General features: G+C 42.2%; 1 protein-coding gene across 2 annotated transcripts in view; it reads right to left on the reverse strand.

Moving 5' to 3' along the window:
- The window catches only part of LOC110494467 (rap1 GTPase-activating protein 1), a 129,853-nt gene extending 106,270 nt beyond the window's left edge, over window positions 1-23,583 (reverse strand). The window contains exon 1 of one of the 2 annotated variants that reach the window (XM_036950528.2): window positions 23,292-23,583. The gene's annotated coding sequence lies outside the window, so the exon portion shown is untranslated. The remainder of the gene's footprint in view (window positions 1-23,291) is intronic. The other variant, XM_036950526.2, reaches the window with a different exon arrangement.
- Window positions 23,584-23,936: the final 353 nt, after the last annotated feature.

The raw sequence follows: 23,936 nt of genomic DNA on the forward strand, positions 1-23,936 counted from the left end.
TATCTTCTCTTGTGGGGCATATCACCAGTTGTTCATAGTTAAGTAACTCGTGGGACAAATTGGAGTGGTTAAAATCTCCCAGCACGATTGTTGTGGGGTCGGGGTGAGATCTTTCCACTTTGGAAATGTGATGTGCTAGTTCACCGATGACATTGCTGGCATTAGCTTGCGGTGGGATGTAAACACCAGTTAGCACAATTGAAGCGAATTCCCTTGGGAGATACAATGGCTTACAAATTATAGTTAGGGGAAGCATAGTTGATGTAGTATTTTGTGTAGTTGGTACACTAGCGCTGATTAATCATGAAGCAGATACCACCACCTTCTGATTTTAGAGACAACTGGATTGACCTGTCGGCTCAGTGGATGGTAAAATCCGGGGGGGATACGGCAGTCCGGAACAGATTGATCCAGCCATGTCTCAGTAAGGCATTCCCCTTCATTTCTCTTAGTTCAGATCAAATGCAGGAGTACAAACATTTTATTCTTAAGTGATTGGATGTTCGATATTAACAAGCCAGCGAGAGGGGGCCAGTAGGGCCGTCTCCTGAACCTGGACAGTATGCAGGCTCGCCTTCCATGTCCAACTGTATTCCCACATGTAGACGGTGACTGCCCACGTTGTTAGTCAGTAATTCCATACGATTTCTCCCTGATGTTTAGAAGTTCCAAATTACTATATTTGTGTAAGCATGTAGACCTTCGGATGAATAACACTGACAAGAGAATTAAAAAATCCAACACAAGAACTCATATGGGTCAACATGAAACTACAGCCTGGCCTGAAGTCAAAACAATTCATGTACATGGTAAAGACAAGAAACAACAATACAAGAAACTCAGTAGCCTGCCTGGAGTCTTTACCATGTAAAAATAGATTGAGTCAAAAAAGAGAGAAAACAAAACTTTTCTAGTCATAAAGAGCACGAAGAGGCCTACTACTGTGGTCAAACATAGGGGTGTGTCTGTGTATAAGTACGTACAGTACATAGGTGAGAAGTGAGCCTGCCCTCTGTGAGTAGTGTTGGAACGAGCTTGCCCTCTGTGCGTAGTGTTGTAGTGAGCCTGCAGTGCAGACAGCACTAGCCCATCATTAAGGTAATTGTATCCTGCACTCCTTGCTCCCTGGGGAGCTGCAAAACAATTTAGATTATCTCCTTGACATTTCACTTCAACATGTGCTCTGCATGTGCTGTGTGCATGCCTCCCAATGTGCCAGTGTAGCAGGATCTTCTCTCTCTCGCTGTGTGTGTGTGTGTGTGTGTGTGTGTGTGTGTGTGTGTGTGTGTGTGTGTGTGTGTGTGTGTGTGTGTGTGTGTGTGTGCGTACTGCACTATGTGGGAGTGTGTCAGGATAAAAGTGAATTTCAAACACCGGGAGTGTTCAGACCGTTACGTAATGACCAATGTCACAGCAGCAAGCAGTATGAAAGAGAAACAGGGGAAGCCGAGATGTGTTTGACATTTGATGGCGTGGAATGCAGACAAACAGGTCATCATCTGTTCGTCACAAGAGTGACTCATTGCAGAGAGCTCCACCTAACCTTTCCTCTTCCTCCCGATGTCATCATGCTGAAGGCCAGCTTCACAGGAGTGTCTAGTCCATAGAGATAGGTAGAGAACTCTAGTTCCCAAAAGCCTGTTTTAGCACATTTAGGACTTTTACCATTTAGAAATATTCAACTGGGTGGGACTTCCTGTGGGTTAAGGAAGGATCACATAATTCCACCCAGGTGACCAGGAGGAATAAACCAATAAATTATACTTATACAAACATTCCAAAACTGCAGATGGCAGTAAATTGCCAACCTTGTCTTTATGCCTGTTCAAAGAACACACTCCTGGTGGCAGTATGCACCCTTTCAGTTTGTTTGCCATTTAGTAGACTAAATATACTACTTTAAAATGGAGAAGTCCTCAATGGCACTGCCCGTGCTCTCACAGACGCCATAATTGGACAGATACAATGATGTGATGTCTATGGTCTTGACCTTGACGGCACTCTGCAGTATCCACAACCTTATTCCACTCCAACCAATAGGCCACGGATACACAACTGTGACATTTAGAGGAAATTACATTTACATCACTGAGATCTTCAACTTACTTTGCTGATTGACTGATTTGACTGTCCAATAATCACTCTTCTGTCCATAAGACTATTAGACTACAGAAAGCACAGAGTGGTGCCTTGCTGGGCCCTCAATTTGCTATCAGTGCTCACACTTATACAAAACAGTGATGTTGACTTGGAAAAGATCATGTAGCAGGGAAGCACCCCAAGAAACCAACCATTAGCTCTCCAAGTCTTCCTGGCCTTTAAGTGATTAGTGATAGGGTGTTGGTGATAAATCCATCTGTGGTCTAGATAATGAAAGAGGTGGCAGTGACAGCCAAGGTACCCATGTATACTGTCTAAGTAATGGTGGAGGTGGCACTGCCAAGATGCCCACTGGGACCTGGGGCAGATAATGACTCTTATACTGGGCTCATCCTTCCTTCCTGACCTTTCAGAGTTACCATCTGTCTTCCAATACCCTTTCTCCAAAAGGTAAACAAAAGGCTAGTCTATCCAGATGACTAAATCTCCTGATCCATCATAGAGGACTTAACTTGTTAAACCCTAGTCACTGGTACATGTTGAAGATCATGACATCAAAAGAAAGTACTGTACACCAGGACAACCTGCCACTGAGTGGTTCTAGTTATTGCGCAAAAGGGGTGGGTCAATAGAGCAAAGCGGTCCAATTTCACCCTCAAATGATATGGCGTTGGTTGATCCATCGTCAGATTAGTGAAGCAAAGCCATAGTACAGGACTCCCAATCATACACACCTAAAAGGACAGACCACTAGACTACTGTATTCACTAGACTACTGTATTGAGCCCTACATGGTAGAGCGAACATGTTGAACCATGTACAGTTGTGGGTGGTGGCTTCCTCCTCCCCAGCAAAAAGCACCATGCTCCTACTGTTTGTCATGTTATAATTTAAATTCACTCTCAGCACCACATACTGTACCTCCCTTTCAGATGTTCTATGCACATTTGAATGTATCACTCAGGGACACTGTATAGAACATAAATGGGAGGTAATTATCATCAAACACATCTGTCATTCCCCATCTTACACACCCTAGCATGCAATCAGTATGCATTAAATGTGGATAGTTGGATGTGATTTAAAATACTGAAATCGGAGTCAAGTCTTCACCGTCCTTGCCATCTATTGAGCACACACAACCATACCATAAAGGGAATCCCTGCTAGGACACAAAATAGTAGATCTTTTTAGATAGAGGGTGCTCTTTGGTAAAGGTGTTATTTGTTCATAAAAAACAAGGTGGGGGCCTCCTGGGTGGCGCAGTGGTCTAGGGCACTGCATCACAGCGCTAGCTGTGCCACCAGAGACCCTGGGTTTGCGCCCAGGCCCTGTCGCAACCAGCCGCAACCAGGAGGCTTGTGGGGCGACGCACAATTGGCCTAGCGTCGTCCGGGTTAGGGAGGGCTTGGCCGGTAGGGATATCCTTGCCTCATCGCACACCAGTGACTCCTGTGGCGGGCCGGGCGCAGTGCACACCAACCAAGGTCGCCAGGTGCATGGTGTCTCCACCGACACATTGGTGCGGCTGGCTTCCAGGTTGGATGCGCACTGTGTTAAGAACCAAACAGAACCGACACCGATCAGAAAATATCTACTTTCAAGCGGTTTTGTGTATTCATCTCGGAACATTTGGAGAATGCTGCACAGCAACAGAGGCTGCTGAAATATTACTCCATTCAGATGCCACTGCCTCATAGAACACAACTAGAATGAGGAGAGATAGGGGAAGAAAAAAAGCAGTGGCCTTGGGTGTGTCATCGTCAGGTCCAGACTGAGCCATGTGTCGAATCCACTCACAGCAGGTTAGCTTTGCTTCCCAGTGGCTCCAGGCTTAAACTATTAAACTGATGAATCATTGCTCTCCATGTTCCACCGATGACCTCACTGACCCCCCAACTCCTCCGAACAATTATTCTCATAAATTCATATCTGCTGAGTCTCCTCTTGTCAACGCCTTCCCCAGACCGTTCTGGGGTTACTGTCCGTTGGCAAACAAGTTGGTCTTATGTTCCAACAACATCTACAGTAGCCAATTTCATATTCTGGACACACAGTAAACAGTAAACACAGCTAATTAATCAAACTCACACTAACATCAGGGGGACACTTTGACAAAGTGTTTTATAATGGTGGAGAGCACAAGACAGAAATGTAATAACATTTTCAGGATTATTTTGATAACCTACTCTGTCTCTGCCACAGTGTGTGCTGTTACCTGAAGGACAATGTATTTCATGTTTCTATTCAATGTAATGGTAAAGCAATCAAATAACAAATCTGTGGCAGAAGGCTTGTCTCAGAGAATCTATATAACAGCTGGCAGGCATGCAGTACACATGCAAACAAATCAGACACACAGAGAGGAGGAATGAAGAATTTGGTCTGGAGCTGCTGTCTCATTCTGGCAATAATCAGAGCCATTGTGTGATAAGGCATATAACAAGCTGCTCCCTGGAATGCTGAACGTAGTTTCCGCTCTTCTTGAAGGCAGAGTGCGACAGTCAGTATGTCTTACTTTTCCTCTCGCCATCATAACAGATGCAGAATCAGAATCACCGCCCCAACGAGTTTATTTTTTACAGCAAAGGCTGCAGCAAAAGCGAACTCCTTTGTCAGTGACTCTTTCGTCCATTCGCGCGCCCGCATGCTCGCCATTGTCTAGGGAACAACGCGTGTGCGTTGGTGGCGCCATGGGGAACCTCCTTTAAACCTGTTTGAAGGCTCGTATATAGCCTATTGGTTCACTAATGCCGTAAAAATATATATATATTGTAATATTGAATATTGAACATTGTATATGAATGTATTCATATGAGCAGAATATTGTATATAAATGCATTCATATGGGCAGAATATAGTATATACATTTGTTCATATGGGCAGAATATTGTATATCAATGCGTCCATATGGGCATAATATTGTATATCAATGCGTTCATATGGGCAGAATATTGTATATCAATTCGTTCATATGGGCAGAATATTGTATATAAACGTGTTCATATGGGGAGAATATTGTACAAAATAAAATGAATAAAAATGTACTGCATTCGTTGCCTTCCTTTTAGACAAAATAAATAAAACAGGGTTATGCAAATAACTTGACATTTTTTTATCCATAAACCTTTACATTAAATCATAAATAAAAAAACGTGTACATATAAAGAATCACCAATAGCCTATGTAAAGTCTGTATAAATAGGCTACCAGCTGCATTTTCTCGATATTTCCACGTTGGCATGAAGAGATTCATGAGACAGGCGCAGGAATGCGTAATAGGGTTTTTTATTCAGCCCAAATTATGGCGTGCAGTGTAAAGGCACCGGGACGAAGACCAAACAAACACATACACAAAACACAGGGTTGAAACCCCAAAAAAAGAGCGAGGGGTACCTCGCATAAATACACACGCACACAATGATTAACACACGGGACGAGACCCCTAATCATCTGTGCAATCCACAATGGCACGAAAGCCCAAAACACACATCACAGGTACTCACACGCACCAACAGACATAGTAACAATAATCGACAGATAACGGAAACCAAAGGCCACACTTACACAAGTACAAATCAGTGGGAATTGGGGACAGGTGTGCGTGATGAAAGTTCCGGAGGGATCCCTGACATCTATGAGGGGCGGCACCGTAGCCTAGTGGTTAGAGCGTTAGACTAGTGACCTAAAGGTTGCAAGTTTGAATCGCCGAGCTGACAAGGTACAAATCTGTTGTTCTACCCACTGTTCCTAGGCCGTCATTGGGAAAAAAAAATGTTGTTCTTATCTAACGTGCCTTGTAAAATAGAGAGGAGAGGGAAAAATGACTGACCTGGACTGCACATAGGAAAGTGCCCAGATGACTGTGAGCTGATTGACCAGTAGGCTAGGCGTGGATTTTTTCCCAAGCTTAACCCATCAACCAATCAACACCTTATTGCCATTAGCGGGACGAAAGTATTGCTGAGTCTATGAGATGGTCCACTATTAACAGCAGCACCGTTTTATCAAATGTTCATATTGATATTTTATATTACGCCGTGAACAGTTTTTAATGGGCACACAACTCCAATAATTACGATTGCAAAATCGAATGCTTCTAACCAAAAGGCTATGTGTAGGCTAATATACCTATTTGTTGGGTGTGCATTTCGTATCCAGCTGTTTAGCTAGGCCAAGTGATATTGTCGAACAACATCAGCTGATCCAGGAAATATTTTTCTGAATGACAGTCAATTGACAAACAGCTGTCGTGATAGGCCTATAGCACATGATTAAAATATAGCACATGATTAAAATACAGACAGTCCGGGAAAACCGTGTTCAGAAGAATGTTTGGATGTCTTGTTTGTTGCGACAGTTGTGATCCACGTTGGGTCCAATACAATACCCCTTTATTTATGTTGATTATTAGCTATTGACTGGTTGATTTAGAGCATGGTCTAGAAGATGTAACAAATAAAGCATCAAGGTAATGAGTTCATGTTTTTATATGTTTCTGTGTGTCGGATTGGACACTGAGTCTAGGCTACTGTGTGCTATTGCGTAGGATAGCCTAGGCAATTTCGTGAACACCCAAGGTATTTCCTTTCTATTATTCAAAAGATTTAATGACAACAAATGAGTAGCCTAGTGGGCTTATAAACTAAATTACTCTGTGAATTTGAATTATGTAAATAATGATAATGATGATGGTGAGAGCACAGTAACAGAGGCTATTCTTGCTTTGTGTCTATAAAATCACATTGTTTCCATTTCTATTGTCATGTGGCAAAGAGTCTTCTTAAAATGAATCCACCAAATGTCAGCCTTTTACCAGATCTGAATATTTTGGCATTAACTGTTTCACTTCATAAATTACACGCAGCTTAGTAGCTTCCACAAAAAGTTTTGCTCACAAAGCAACATGTAAGCCTGAAATTATGCTGCTACAATTAGACAATAACAGACAGACAAACAGACAGACAGAAAATATGAACAATGTGGATGTGGCAGGGCTTGCAAACTATCGTGGATTACAAAGGGAAACTCGGGCTGCAAGGTGCCCAGTGACATGTGCCTACCAGACAAACTACATGCTTTCTATGCTCTGCTTTGAGGCAAGCAATACTGAACCATTCATGAGAGCACCAGCTGTTCTGAACGACTGTGTGATCACGCTCTCCAGTCTGTAATACCTACATGTTTCAAGCAGATCACTATAGCCCCCGTTCCCAAGAATGCCATGGTAACATTTCTAAATGATTATCGGCCCGTAGCACTCACATATGTAGCAATGAATTGCTTTGAAAGGTTGGTCATGGCTCACACCAACATCACCATCCCAGACACCCTGGGCCCACTCCAATTCGTATACCGCAACAGATTCACAGATGACGCAATCGCTATTTCACTACACAATGCCCTTTCCCACCTGGACAAGAGGAACAGGGATGGCAGGGGCGGCAAGAGGCCGTCTTGAGCAAGACCCCCAACAACAACTGCTCCCGTGGACGTAGTTTAAGGAAGCCACCCACACCTCTCTGATTCAGAGGCATGCAACTGACTAGGTATCCCCACACAACACGTATGTGAGAATGTTGTTCATTGACTACAGCTCAGCATTTAACACCATAGCGCCCTTCAAGCTAATCACTAAGCTAAGGAGCCTGGGACTGAACACCTACACCTACCTCAGGACCTGAGATGGGATGCCCCCAGGTGGTGAGGGTAAGCAACAACACATCCGCCACGTGGACTACAGGAAACAAGAGGCCCGAGCACGCCCCCATTCACATCAACGGGGAGTGTACGGGAGCAGGTCAAGAGCTTTATGTTCCTCGGTGTCCAGATCACTAAGGATCTATCATGGTCCATACACACCAACACAGTCGTGAAGAGGGCATGACAACACCTATTCGCCCCTCAAGAGGCTGAAAAGATTTGGCATGGGCCCTCAGATCCTGAAAAAGTTATACAGCAGCACCATTGAGAGCATATTGACTGGCTGCATCACCGCTTGGTATGGCAGCTGCTTGGCATCCGACTGCACAGCGCTACAGAAGGTAGTGTGTACAGCCCAGTACATCACTGGGGCCAGGCTCCCTGCCATCCAGGACCTCTATAGCAGGCAATGTCAGAGGAAGGCCCTAAAAATGTTCAACAACTCCAGCCACCCAAGTCATAGACTGTTCTCTTTGCTACTGCATGGTAAGTCTGGAACCAACAGGATCCTGAACACCTTTCTTGCCCCAAGCTATAACACTGCTAAATAGTTAGTTAAATAGTTAACCAAATAGCTACCCGGACTATCTGCATTGACCCTTTTTGCACTAACTTTTTTGACTGATCACATAAGCTGCTGCTACTGGTTATTATGTGTACATTTATTCCTAGTTATATGTACATATCTACTTCAATTACCTCGTACACCTGCACATTGACTCGGTACTGGTACCCCGTGTATATTGCCAAGTTATCGTTACTCAATGTGTATTTATTATTACTTATTATTACATGTTTTTCTTTTCTATTATTAGTCTATTTTCTTTCTCTTTGCATTGTTGGGAAGTGCCCGTCAGTACGCATTTCACTGTTAGTCTACACCTGTTGTTTACAAAGCATATGACAAATACAATTTTATTTTGACATATTTACCGCACCAAATCAGTATTCTAAAAAAAGAAAGAAAATACAGTGGCCTTCATAAATGCGTCTCCATATTTGCTACAATATATGATCTCTGAATATGAAATCTCTAGAGAGCAACAATAATTTGAGAACCAATTATGGAATCCTCAGATGTATTTGAATGAATTAAGCTTGCATTTCCACATACCATTACAGTGACAATAGGGACTCATTTTACATACAAAATGAGAATAAATCAGCTCGTTTACTGTTGAATATTTATGTTCTCATAAATGTTTTCCGCATCCTCTGCATATTGCACAACATGTAATTTGTATTATTGACTCCATTTTAAATGGACCTTTATTGACGTCAACAAAAAAAAAAATGACAGATACAACTTCCATATCAATACACAGTCAATAAATATCACTGCCACTGTGTGGGTTACACTGAGAACATAATTAAAATGACGGACTACCTTTTACATGGAGTACATTAAGCATCTGAATCAGCTGTATGCTAGTGTTATTGTAGGCCTTTTTTGCAGAGAAGGCAGTAATGCTGTAGTAATAATACACTGCAAAATAATAAAATACTATATTTGAAGCATGCAAAAGTGCAACCGCTGAGAGGTTCAATCTAGGGCCAAATTGACAAATTCTCTCAGGTCAACTTTGCACCCGTGCAAGGCTGAGAAAATTCTGTTTCATTGATTTTCATAACATAACCTTAACATTGGACGATAACCCCAAAACCATTAAAAATATATATATGAACACATAAAACAGTACTATAACTTACCATTATATCAAAGTCATTAGTTGCACCACACATGAAGCCACCTTCCTCTTAAAAAAGGCACAATCAAGAGTGTGAGCTGTCAGTCATTTACCTGTGGCCAATGACACTGGTCCCTGCAGCGCTGTTGCTGAGGACAGATGGATGAGTCCATCACAGTGGACAAGCCAATTTGCCATGGAATTAAACCTATATGCTACAATTCTGTGTCAATGGAGTGCAGGGATACAATGGATTTCCCACTGTGTAAAAAAGCCATCGATCCCCCCTCAGCACCAACAGGAGACACTCTAAAGGAATCAATAGAAAGGTCATTAACCGCTGGTTAGAAGCCACTGGTTTCCTTTATTTAGTTAATTTTCGTTTCGTTTTCCTCTGCTTGGAGCAACAGTGAAGTGGGCAGGGCAGTACAGATTTATTCTCTTACATCTGCAAGCAGAGTCTGAACGTCAGACAGGATGGCATTGTCTCCCTCAATCCGTGCAATGGCTACTGCTATAGGTTTCAAAAGTTTCAGGCAAAAGTTTTCAGCTTATCTGCAATGTGGTCCCTTGTGTCGGTGCTCTTGCAGAATACTGGTTGAGGGGTGGAGATGATGTAGTTAATTATTCCTTATCCACAAACATTCGACCACCCATCAGAGGTGATTGCAATACAGTCTGCTATCTCTATGATTTGCTTGACCTTCACTTGAACTCTGTTGAACTCTGCATCCAGCAAATTAGTAGATAAAGCATGTCTGGTTGGAGGGGTGTATGCTGGGCGAAGAACACTCAGAAATCTCTTCAATACATGTTGCCTGTTAGCATCAGAGGTGAACCAGTTGCATACACAGCTCGAACAAGACATTCATCAGCATTTCTCTGACTACGTTCCTCAATTGAGTCCAAAAAACTTCTGATTCCAGGAGGACCATGAGCTGTTGCTATCGATAAGGTGTGTAATGCATCATTTTCACCTCGAATAGGAGTAGAGAGACTTTTGTCAGAGGTTGCTTGTTGTGAGCGCTGACAGAACTTTATGCACTTGGCCAGATGATTCTGGATGTTTGTTGCATTCTTCACACACGATTTGGCACATTATTTGCAAATGTACACAGATTTTCCTTCTACATTAGCTGCAGTGAAATATCTCCACACATCAGATAGTGCCTGTGGCATTTTCCTGTAAATATTATAAAAAATGTGTTAAAAAAAACAAATACAATTCCATGTATAGATAAATAGTTAAGCTGTTAGATTAAACAAGTCCTTTGTAAGTTAAATGTTTTAAATAACATGTATGGAACAGGGGAATTTACACTCCTCAGTTAGCAGGCTCAAGCAAGCTAAAACCCACATGGTAGCAAAAACGAACTAGCAGAAAAGTTAGAAATGATTTAAACGCATTTTGCTGTAGGCTACTATTTACTCGTTATCACAAAATCATGTATGTCATATAAAATATATTCACCCCACCCAGTATTCAAAACTTACCAGAAAGCATGTAGTCCTTGGCTCAGACAGTGTAGTAATGTGGGCTCAATAGCATCTCATTAGAGTGCAAGATCTTGAGAATCATCTGGACATGTGATGGAAGAATGCACTGTGCATGCAGAGGGTTGCAATTCCATTGAATTGGGGATAGTTTAACCAAAGAAAGAGAGACCTAAAATTGCCTTATGTGTATCCCACAAAAAAGGCTCACTGTTATAAGCTAACGTTTTTGATGAATTTAAGCAAAATTCCACAAATTCCATGACTTAACCTCCCATGGAAGATTACCAGAAAACATCCGTACAAAGTTTCCGACCCTTTGCCACTCTAGATGCTGCTGTTGGATACCCAATCTAGAACAAATATAGTCAATATAGCTACACTGACCAACTGGAGATATTAGTGTTGGAGTGTTCAACTGGGGTATTAAACGTAATAGGTGAATAGTGAGTAAAATTCAGAAGGGATATAAAACTATTTAAACTTCCAACAACATTACTAACAATTTACAGATTATTTTTTAAAGTATTCATGTTAATATACTGGTAGACAGTCAGTCAGGTCACTCTTTTTTTTGTAATATCATGACTGCTTTTCAATTTCAATGTCTGCATAGAAAACAAAAAGCAAAACGTACAAGATTTATTTAACCTAAGAGAAAAAATATCCACAGATTAACAGGGAATCGCAAATGGACTTTTCTTACTTATACATGCAGTGTATGTACATTTTAAAATCCATCAGGAAACAACTCAGACAGACAGAGATTCATTGGTGCATACATTCCATAATCGAGGGGGCAAATACTGCGTCATGAGGAAAGGATGCTGATGATGCTAGCCCTACGTGCCTACTGGCACTCCAACCATCAAATACATCTTTATATAACCCTTTTTGGAATTGTCAAAAGATAAGGCAATCAGCATATTTTGTTATGGTGACAGTTCTTTTGGTACTGTAGCTCCAGAAATGAGTCATTCCGTTCTTACTCAAAAACATTATTTTTAGTCCTTCACTGATTACAGCATTAATTTGATCTACACCCCAGGGATAAGAAACACTCTTTTAGTAACATCCCAGTCATTCACTTGAGTGTAACTCTATTACAGTAGGTACCTATGTAATTACATGTGCAGGCTTGCCCTCAGAGTCACTAAAGAAACTCGAAAAATACAAATTTGGTCATATTTTCCATGACAAATCAAACTGGAATGGTGACTATGTCATATCCAGAAAATTTGAGAAAATAGATTAATGTGAAACAAACCGCTTTTAAAGGACATTGGGACTTGGAGTGTTCCCCAGGTTTTTTTTTTTAAATCAATATCGTGACTGTTAGGAATCTGAGTCTGAGGCACAAAGATGTCGCACGGCTGGAGGAAAACTCTGACACCTGCAAGGAGAGATGCCATTTTCTTACTGAATTTGGTCCTTCAGCAAGCACTGTGTAACGCCGCTGTTCTCAGATGCCTCCACTTAAAATATCCTCATAGCCACAAGGCCCAGTCAAATAAATGTGTCCTTGTCCCAAACTATTAGACTTTACTGGAGGTAGCACATTTAGAACAAACTCCATTAATTGACCCACTTAAGCGGGTGCCTACCTATGGGTATTTCTTGGAGGTGTTTTGTATTTTTGTCTTGAGTGGTTATATACTGTTTGTGCACCCTCAGTAAGGAACCTAGATTCTGCGTCTGCATAGAATGTTGAGTAGGTCACAATGTTTTATGGTTAATCATGAGTTCACTGTAATTTCATTTTACATAGAAGAATAAACACACACTCTTAGAAAAAAGGGGTCTATCCCATAGGAGAACCCTTTGAAGAACCCTTTTTGGTTCCAGTTAGAACCCCTTTTTTTAAGAGTGCAGGCTAAGATGAAGTACATGTTCCAGAATATAGAAAGAGCTGCATGAGTGCCAGCTCGGGTGTTTCAAAAGATGAACCGGATACTTCAAGGAGATTAAATCTTAATTTATATATTTGCTTCATTGGCAGACTTATTTCAGGAACAGTTCTGGCTGATACTAATGAGGGATGCTCGGATGGCTCCAAGTGTCCTCATCCAGCAGATCTGGATGACTTTAATTTACTTAATTGCATAGAAAACTGCTGGAGGGAGGGAGCGTTGTAGTTTTCCAAATAACTTTATGACAACATCTTATTATGGTAAAAAGAGCAACGATGACATCATCACCAATGACAACAGTCTCTGGCCCTGAACTACACCAGGGCAAGGCCTCATGCTTACATCATCAAGTGGAATTTGCAAAAACAAACCAAAAACTTAACTAGGCCAAAAGTGGACTACAAGCACTGGCCAGTGGCAAAATTCACCCATCAGTAGATTCCCACACTGACAGCTCAAAATAATGGTATTTTTCTGTTTTATTCCTGTGAAGTGTAGAGACCCATTACATTTATAAGGTCAGTCTAGAAGGAAACAATCAGAAAATAGCTTTAGGACCCTGCACTCCATAGCATCCAAGCAGCTGTCAGTTTCTCCTCACAGAGAGGAGGGAGCAATGCAAGCTCAGTCATAAGCAACAGGGGCATGCTATGGTGATGTAAAGGCTGGGCTACAGTAAACATTTTTCTCTCAATATAAAATAACTAAATCCATGAATTTCTAGAGAGTGCATTATTTTTTAAACGTTAATAGTTAACAACCTTCATTAGGATGAAGACACAAATACATTGCACAAACAATCAAACCCATACTGTATCATCTGTTCATTTGTTTACAATTTCTGCTGAGAGAGACAGAAAATAGTCTGCCTGCTCGCCCCGGCTCCTCCAGAGCGGGCAGCACTGAGTCCAACTGGCAATTATATACCAAACAGATAAGAGTCAGAGTTTTGCTCACCAGGTTATAAGCAATCTGTAGATAAAACCACTGGATAGGACAGGTATTACTAATGCGCCTAAGTTTGGAGGGGTGGCAGATAGTCTAGTGGTTAAGAGGGTTCGGCCACTAACTGAAATGTCGCTGGTTCGAATCCCAAGTCAACTAGGTGAAAAATCTATCGATGTGCCCTTGAGCAAGGAACTTAACCCTAATTGCTCATGTAAGTCGCTCTGGATAAGAGTGTCTGCTAAATTATTAAAATCAAAAATGCTTCCAGATTAGTGCTTTTCTGGGGAATATTACAAACTTGGGGAGGTCTTTAACTTTCAAAATTGTCCATTATGTACTATATGAGTGGTCAAATGTGCTGGATCTTGTAAGACAGACATTCCTAATTCACAGGAGAGACGTTTGAAAAAGCGGGTGAAGAGGTGCCGCAGTTCCCAGTTGGACGACGCCTTTGGGGTGACACAACCGTAATAAAAATGTGTCCCTTGAGAGGGCAAGAACAATATAGAGTATATGTCAGAAGTGGTGTATTATCATAAAGAGACGTATACTACGGAGGAGGAATGGGGGGGAAAGAGAGCCAGAGGAGGTTGAATAGAGAGAGGGAGGAAGGAAGATTGTGAGCTTGAATCGGTTAAAAATGGCAGGAAAAAGGGAGATGGTTTGTTAATAATAATAATAAAAAGGAAAATCCCCATATTTGGGGACCCTATTATATATTTTTTCATTCAGTTCAGTTTAGTATGAGAATGGTAGCACCTATCTGCAAAAGCAGAGTGTCTGCGGAAAGCTGAGTATCTTGGCTATTGATTGGTGCCTTCAAATCGTTGGTATGACTTTCTACCATATGGGCATACGAATTTATAAGGGTAGGTCGAGCCAACGACCTAATTTCAAGATGGCTGCTAACTACATTCTGGTTAGCGTTGTGAAGCATAAACAAAATAAACATGGAATGCGTTGATACAAACCGAAAGCTGGGACTCCACAGATCATGAGGATATCTTATTTGACTTCCTGTGACCTACCGTTATTGATCACCAGCCCCGAGAGTCAAAATGTTTATTTTACACCAAACAGCAAACATCTTACAAGGTAAGCTTTGATTTGGTCTGTGTTTGAGCTATAGCTACATGGGGAGTATCAAATGAATCCCTAGGTTGGTATCCCCTGTATGTCTCACGACACCACCACAATGCTTGAGAGAGGTTGGTGTTGCAGAAATTTAACACATATGAACCTTAACTTTTAGGCACATCCAGTGTGCAAAAACAGTGGTTCTAAAGATGTCGCCGACAGACATGGCAGCTCTGCTTCTAGCTCCTAAGCAACTTTACAGTATTTTATTTTGTTGTGTGTTATTTCTTACACAATTAGTCCAGAATGTTTTTTGTGTTATTACATACAGCCGGAAATAACTTCTGGATGTCAGAGCGGCGGTAACCAGCATTACGACCAGGAATATGACTTTCCCGAATTTGATATTTTTTTCTCACCCCCCAGAGAAATGAGGCTGCTCAAAGACGCAGCCGGTGGAGAAGAGGTATTCGTAGTGGACTTCTAATCCAACGCAGGAGGGGGAAACACCATCCACCGCTTCAAAGTATGTTACTCGCTAATGTTCAGTCTCTGGACCATAAAGTGGACGAGCTCAGGGCGAGGATCCCCTTCCAGAAAGACATCAAGGACTGTAACATACTCTGTTTCATGGAATCATGGCTCCTCCGGATATACTGTCCCTGTCCATAAAGCCAGCTGGGTTCTCAGTACATCGCACAGACATGAATAAAGAACTCTCTTCCTATAGGCAGAAACTCAAACAAGAAGTACATGTGCTAAGGTCTATTCAACACTGGTCTGACCAATCGGATTCCATGCTTCAAGATTGTTTTTATCACACAGACTGGGATATGTTCCGGGTAGCCTTGGATAATAACATTGAGTTCATCAGGAAGTGTATAGGGGATGTTGTTCCCACTGTGACTATTAAAACCTACCCAAATTAGAAACTGTGGATAGATGGCAGCATTCGTGCTAAACTGAAACAACCACATTTAACCATGGCAAGGTGACTGGGAATATGGTTGAATACAAACAGTGTAGTTATTCCCTCTATTCCCTCTTAAAGGCAATCAAAAATGGAAAATGTCAGTACAGAGACAAAGTGGAGTCGCAATTCAATGGCTCAGACATGAGACGTATGTGGCAGTGTCTACAGACAATCACGGTTTACAAAGGGAAAACTGGCCACGTCGCAGACACCCAGACATCATCCCTAGCCGCGTCCTCAGAGCATATGCAGACGTCAACTCAGAGTCAACAAAATGAAGAAGCTGATTGTGGACTTCAGGAAAAAGCAGAAGGAGCACGCCCCTATCCACATTGATGGGGCCGCAGTGGAGAAGGTGGAAAGCTTCAAGTTCCTCGGCGTACACATCACTGAAGATCTGAAATGGTCCACCCACACCGACAGTGTGGTGAACAAGGCTCAACAGTGCCTCTTCAACCTCAGGAGGCTGAAGAAATTTGTCTTGGCCCCTAAAACCCTCACAAACTTTTACAGATGCACAATTGAGAGCATCCTGTCGGGCTTTACCACCGATTGGTAGGGCAACTGCATCGCCCTCAACCACAGGGCTCTCCAGAGGGTCTGCCCAACGCATCACCGGGGGCACACTGTCTGCCCTCCAGGACACCTACAGCACCCAATGTCACAGGAAGGCCAAAAAGATCATCAAGGACACCAACCACCCAAGCCACGGCCTGTTCAACCTGCAATCCTCCCGAAGGTGAGGTCAGTATAGGTGCATCAAAGCTGGGTCCGGGAGACTGAAAACAGCTTCTATCTCAAGGCCATCAGACTTTTAAATCCCTAACCGTCTAGCACCTGGTTACTCAACCCTGCACCTTAGAGGCTGCTGCCCTATATATATAGACAGAATCATTGGTCATTTTAATAATGGAACACTAGTTACATTAACAATGTTTACATACTGCTCTACTCATTTAATATGTATATAAGAATAATTATCATTTAATTACCATAGTGAATTATTTTAATGTTTCTTTATGTGTCAATTAATCCCTTAAGGGATGGGTTGCCAATTGGTGATTTGACAGGAAAATAACATGTCATTCATTCATTCATTAAGTTCATTCAAATTTCATTAATTCATAGATACTGTATTCTATTCTACTGCATTTTAGTGAATGCCACTCCGACATTGCGCGTCCTAATATTTATATATTTCTTAATTCCATTATTTTACTTTTAGATGTGTGTGTATTGTTGTGAATTGTTAGATATTACTGCACTATTGGAGCTAGGTGTCACGTTCTGACCTTAGTTCTTTTATTATGTCTTTGTTTTAGTATGGTCAGGGCGTGAGTTGGGTGGGTTGTCTATGTTCCTTTTTCTATGTTTTGGGATTTCTGTGTTTGGCCTGGTATGTTTCTCAATCAGAGGCAGCTGTTTATCGTTGTCCCTGATTGAGAACCATATTTAGGTAGCCTGGTTTCACTTTTGAGTTGTGGGTGATTATTTTCTGTTTAGTGTGTGTTGCACCTGACGGAGCTGTTTCGTTTGTTCTCTTTTGTTACTTTGTATTTAGTGTTCAGTTTAATAAAAGGATGAACACTTACCACGCTGCGCATTGGTCTGACATTTCTTACTCCTTGTCAGAAGAGGACGAAGACGAACGTTACACTAGGAATACAAGAATTTCACTACACCTGCAGTAAAATCTGGTAAATATGTGTATGCGCCCAATAAAATTGGATTTGATTTGGACACTTTGGAGAAGTTGAAAGGACACTTGAATGTACCCTGGACACCACATAACACCACCACAATGTTTGAGTGAGGTTGATATGATAGAAATTGCGTTTTTATACTGAACAAATAGCATTTAGGAATTGCAAATATGTAATAGCACTGCAATGGTCTAATGCAGGGAAACTTAAATCAGTTTTACCAAATTTCTATCAGCATGTTAGAGGGAAAATAACCAGAGGGAAAATAACTCTGGACCACCCATACTCCACACACAGAGATGTATGCAAAGCTCTCCCTTGCCCTCCATTCGGTAAATCCGACCACAACTCTATCCTCCTGATTCCTGCTTACAAGCAAAAATGAAAGCAGGAAGCACCAGTGAGTGACTCAGTCTATACAAAAGTGGTCAGATGAAGCAGATGCTAAGCTACAGGACTGTTTTGCTAGCACAGACTGAAATATGTTCCGGGATTCCTCCAACGGCATTGAGGAGTACACCACATCTGTCACTGGCTTCATCAATAGTGCATTGATGACGTCATCCCCACAATGACCCTACGTACATACCCCAACCAGAAGCCATGGATTACAGGCAGCATCCGCACAGAGATAAATGCTAAAGCTGCCGCTTTCAAAGAGCGGGACTCTAACCCGGAAGCTTATAAGAAATCCCGTTATGCCCTCCGACAAACATTCAAACAGGCAAAGCGTCAATACAGGACTAAGATTGAGTCGTACTACACTGGCTCTGACGCTCATCGGATGTGGCTGGGCCTGCAAATCATTACAGTCTACAAAGGGAAGCACAGCCAAGAGCTGCCCAGTGACACGAGTCTACCAGACGAGCTAAAATACTTCTATGCTTGCTTCGAGGCAAATAACACTGAAACAGGCATGAGAGCACCAACTGTAGAGGAAGACTGATTATACTCTCTGCAGCCGATGTGACATTCAATATTCACACCTCAGACGCATCACAGACGCATTACCAGGACGTGTACTGCGAGCATGCGCTGACCAAACTGCAAGTGTCTTCACTGACATTTTCAACCTCTCCCTGTCCGAGTCTGTAATACCAACATGTTTCAAGCAGACCACCATAGTACCTGTGCCCAAGAACACTAAGATAACCTGCCTGAATGACTACCGACCCGTACCACTCATGTCTGTAGCCATGAGGTGCTTTGAAAGGCTGGTCATGGCTCACATCAACATCATCATCCCAGAAACCCTAGACCCACTCCAATTTGCATAACGCACAAACAGATCCACAGATGATGCAATCTCTATTGCCCTCAACACTGTCCATTCCCACCAGGTCAAAAGGAACACCTATGTGAGAATGCTATTCATTGACTACAGCTCAGCGTTCAACACCAAAGTGCCCTCAAAGATCATCAATATGTTAAGGACCCTGGGACTAAACACCTCCCTCTGCAACTTGATCCTGGACTTCCTGACGGGCCGCGCCCAGGTGGTAAGGGTAGGTAACAACACCTCCGCCACGCTGATCCTCAACACAGGGGCCCCTCAGGGTGCGTGCTCAGCCCTCTCCTGTACTCCCTGTTCACTCATGACTGCACGGCCAGGCATGACTCCAACACCATCATTCAATTTGCTGATGACACAACAGTGATAGGCCTGATCACAGACAACAACGAGACAGCCTATAGGGAGGAGGTCAGAGACCTGGCTGGGTGGTGCCAGGACAACAACCTCTCCCTCAACATGATCAAGACACAGGAGATGATTGTGGACTACAGGAAAAAGAGGACCGAGCATGCCCCCATTCTCATCGACGGGGCTGCAGTGGAGCAGGTTGAGAGCTTCAAGTTCCTTGGTGTCCACATCACCAACAAACTAACATGGTCCAAGCACACCATGACCGTCGTGAAGCAGGCACGACAAAACCTATTCCCATTCAGAAGACTGAAAAGATTTGGCATGGGTCCTCAGATCCTCAAAAGGTTCTACAGCTGCACCATCGAGAGCATGAACTGGTTGCATCACTGCCTGGTATGGCAACTGCTCGACCTCCGACCACAAGGTACTACAGGGTAGAGCGAACGGCCCAGTACATCCTGCCATCCAGGACCTCTATACCAGGCAGTGCCAGAGGAAGGCCCTAAAATATTGTCAAAGACTCCAGCCACCTTAGTCATAGGTTGTTCTCCCTGCTCCCACGCGGCAAGCGGTCCCGGAGTGCCAAGTCTAGGTCCAAGAGGCTTCTAAACAGCTTCTACCCCCAAGCCATAAGACTCCTGAACATCTAGTCAAATTATTATTATTATTATTCGCATTGCCCCCCCCCCCCCCCCCCCCTCTTCACACCACTGCCACTCTCTGTTGTCATCTATGCATAGTCACTTTAATTAACTCTACCTACATGTACATACTACCTCAACTAACCGGTGCCCCTGCACATTGACTCTGTACCGGCACCCACCTGTACATATTGTTATTTTTTTTACTGCTGCTCTTTAATTACTTTTTACTTTCATTGCTTATTCTTATCTGTATTTTTTGAAACTGCACTGTCCGTTAGGGGCTCGTAAGTAAGCATTTCACTGTAAGGTTGTATTCGACGCATGTGACTAATACAATTGTTTTATTTTTTTATTTACAGACATATGCCACTTTGGAGAGGTGTAGTGACACTTGGAAACGTCCTGTGTCCACACCTGACACCACTTACAAAAACATCTGCCCATTTCTAGTTGTTAGGTCTATCAATCACATTTTTTATCTGATATTGTTCACATGTTGTGGAAGCCATCTGATGTGTTTCCAGCTCTGGTCATCAATAATTCACTTATAGCTTGTCAATGAAAGATGACTTTCAAAACAAAAAAAACTATAATTTGTGTGTGCTTGATCTTGTGTATTCTGAACTATGTAACTCATAACTATCTTCTGATCATTTCCTCATAATCTCATAGATGTCTTCTTTCCAAATATACCAAGTTTTTGCATGTCAGAATCATGTAATTACACATGAATAGCAGTTACTTTTGGGTATGTCTATTTAGGGGGAAATCTAAATTTTGCCATTACATTTAAGAGGTTTTTAAGGAACATTTTTACAAAGTGTAAACAGAGTGAGCTGTACGCCAGATCAAAGACAGGAGGAGAAATGGAAGTGAGTGAGGGCGATGTATCGGAGGGGGTAGGTGTGGTGAAGTTCTCGGAGTCCGAGGCTTGCACCAAGGGTCAGGATAAAGATGAGTCTCTTATGGTAGGAGTGACTTTTTAGGAAAAAATACATTTGTGGTTTCAGGGTGGGTGAAAACAGAGTTGAGTGCTGTGGAATCGGTGAAGGTAACCAGAAGTGGTCTGGTGATAATTGTGTGTGCTTCTCCTGGTAAGAGGGAGCAGGTGCTCAATGTTAAACAAATGGGAACAAGACATGTGAATGGTTTTGCGCTCAAGAAAAACATGCCACTGAAAGGAGTGATTACTGGGGTAGTGGTAAATGTGAAAGTTGACCAACGGAAGAGGAAGAGTGTTTGTGATGCTCGTCATTTGGTGCAACGCAGACAGGGTGGCATGAGTGGTGAAACAGAAGAGTCGTCTGTTCTTTTGAGTTGATGGAGACAAATGATGGAGACAAACAAAACATGTATGATTCTTGGAATATTGATCATTGTCATTGTGAACTGGATTGACATGATATAACGTCCCAAGAGAGCTGAGCAGACGAAACGCTAATGACATAGGACCTTTTACTTAATCAAAGGAATTCCAGTCTGCTGTGAAGCATGCATACATGTATTTGGACAAGTAAGAGTCTAAAGTTATCTTCATGTACAGATATTATTTGTATCTCATGTTGTTATAAAGTTATTTGCATTGCTAGTTAAAGCCTTCTATTAGCTAGCCAACATTAAACTTAGCTAGCTAGCGTTAGTTGCTTGGCATCTAACGCCAGCAAACGTTATAAATTGTATATCATTTTGTCAGAAATCTGTTTGCATTGCTAGTTGAAGCCTACTGTTGGTTAGCTTTACCTGCAGATTAATACTGCATCATTTCATGCATGTTGCCTAGCTAGCTAGGTGTGTGACAAACTGTATGGGTTGCTGGCTTGCTACATTAGCCAGATGTGTAATGCCCGGGGTGTAGTGGAGGAAGAAGTCAGGCGCAGGAAACAGAGTTCAGGGTAGCGAATACTTTTTAATTCACCACACCGGTAAATACGACACCACCCAAAACAAATGCCCCAAAACACGGGGAACTAAACAGTCCAGAAAAACCACACAGACACGGACAACCGTGACTTAAAGGCGTGCACAATAGTACACAGAAAATAATCCTGCACACCCAGCAGGCGGGCCGGCTGGATAATAAAACCCAACCAATTAACCTAACTAAACACAGGTGTAACTAATAAACAGACAAGGGGAAAAAAGGATCAGTGGCAGCTGGTAGGCCGGTGACGACGACCGCCGAGCGCCACCCGAACAGGAAGGGGAGCTACCTTCGGTAGGAGTCGTGACAAGATGATTAGGCTCCATGAACCATAAATTTAGCCAGGTGTGTCTGGGGGTGATTACGGCCATCACATGCTTTATGAACATGTGAACAGGTCTAGACAATAGAGACACATCCACTTAGCTAGATGTGTCTGGGATGTAGTTTGATTTGATTTTATATATAATTTGTTTACCAGAGACAATGTGAAGAACAACATGGTAGGATATAGGCCATGGACTAGATAGTGTATTTCTACCTGGAGATGTTATTTATTGTAGGCTACTACTTTCACTGCTTGTTTACTACACTACTTTAATCACTCACAGTGAATACTTAAAGAGATGGGTGGGGTTAAGGCTTAAGAGGTTGTGAATGATGCTGAATGGGTGTACAAAAAAAAAAGCTCTGATTCTACACCACCAAGTGAGCTCCCATGTTTTGCCAATGTGCATTCATCCTGACATGAACACAGAGGGACGCCAAGAAGAAATCACTTTGATAACGCTGACCTAAACCCAAAGGGTTTTGAAATGGGTTGAATGTAACTGGGAATTAAGTCTTTATCCTTGTTCTGGATAGGGCCTTGTAGGGATATTTGGAAATAAAATCAAATGTATTTCTCTACTGTAGTTGTCATCATAGTAAAGTAATAGGTATATAACTAAAGACCATGGACTGTATAACATTTGCATAATAAGGAGCTGTGTGACACCTGATATGTGGACTTTATTTTATTCTTATTATAACTACCTGGTGAAAGTCCTACATACAAATATATAAACTTGTCAGTTTCATTAGGACTCAAAGAGGGAAATAATTTATACAACTTGAAACCAGGTATGAAACTGTGTAGGCTGCTACATCAAAAATAAAGGAGTTTACCACTCCTGTTGCAGGTTAGAGGCGCTCAATAAAAATAAGACTGGACTGCTTCTCTAGTTACTACAACCCGAGAAGTGAGCAAGATATAGCGTGCTACTGTGTACAACAACAGAGCAGGTTATGATCAGTGACTTGACTATTGCCGTTGTTTAGGCAGATCTAACCTAATTTAAGCATACTATAGAAGGCAAATAAGATGGTCGAACCTTGCGCTTTACGGGACTCGATCATCAGAGAAAGAAAAAAAATACTACAACCATAATATGGTGAAAATACAACGTGCCGAGTCTTCTTCTCTAAAGAATTACGGTATCTTACCTTTTGGTGGAGCCGTGCCTCTATTGCTGAATCGGGTCCTGAATGCTGGCGCGCGACTAACCACAATACACTTGAACTCGTTGAAGGAAGGATGCTTGCATTCCTTTAAAATACGAGCAGTTCATCGATGTTTCTTCGCGTCTTAAGCGTTTGGGTAGGGTAGCTTGCAATGTTTAATTGTGTCCGTTCTCCCCATTCAGAAAGCCTGAGAACAGAGCAGTGTGATGTTCTACCAATCCGCTCTCGACGTATCAGCACAGATCAGCTACACTGAGCACTCTTTTTCCTAAAATGTCACAGGACCAATCCCCACAGACCACTCAATAATACCTAATGTTCGATACACGCCAAATAGTAACCCCAGGCAGCTAAACAATTCCATCACAACAATGGAATAATGAAGACCATCATATTCTTTTATAAAAAAATATGTTTTTCTTGTCCAATCTCATTGACCAGCATTCACTGCTGTGGAAGATTTAATGTATCTGTAAGCTTAAGCCTTTTAATGTTTTCTCACTGTTGAAAATAAAACATCTATGTTGATTAATTTATTAGTTATTATGTTTATGAGGACACAGGCTACCTCCTGATAATCATTATTTTCCTTGACAGAATAGCAGTAGGAAGGGACAGATAACATTC

The sequence above is a fragment of the Oncorhynchus mykiss genome, chromosome 17, assembly GCF_057628025.1.
Source record: "Oncorhynchus mykiss isolate SJ-2025 chromosome 17, ASM5762802v1, whole genome shotgun sequence".
Taxonomy (NCBI): Eukaryota; Metazoa; Chordata; class Actinopteri; order Salmoniformes; family Salmonidae; genus Oncorhynchus; species Oncorhynchus mykiss.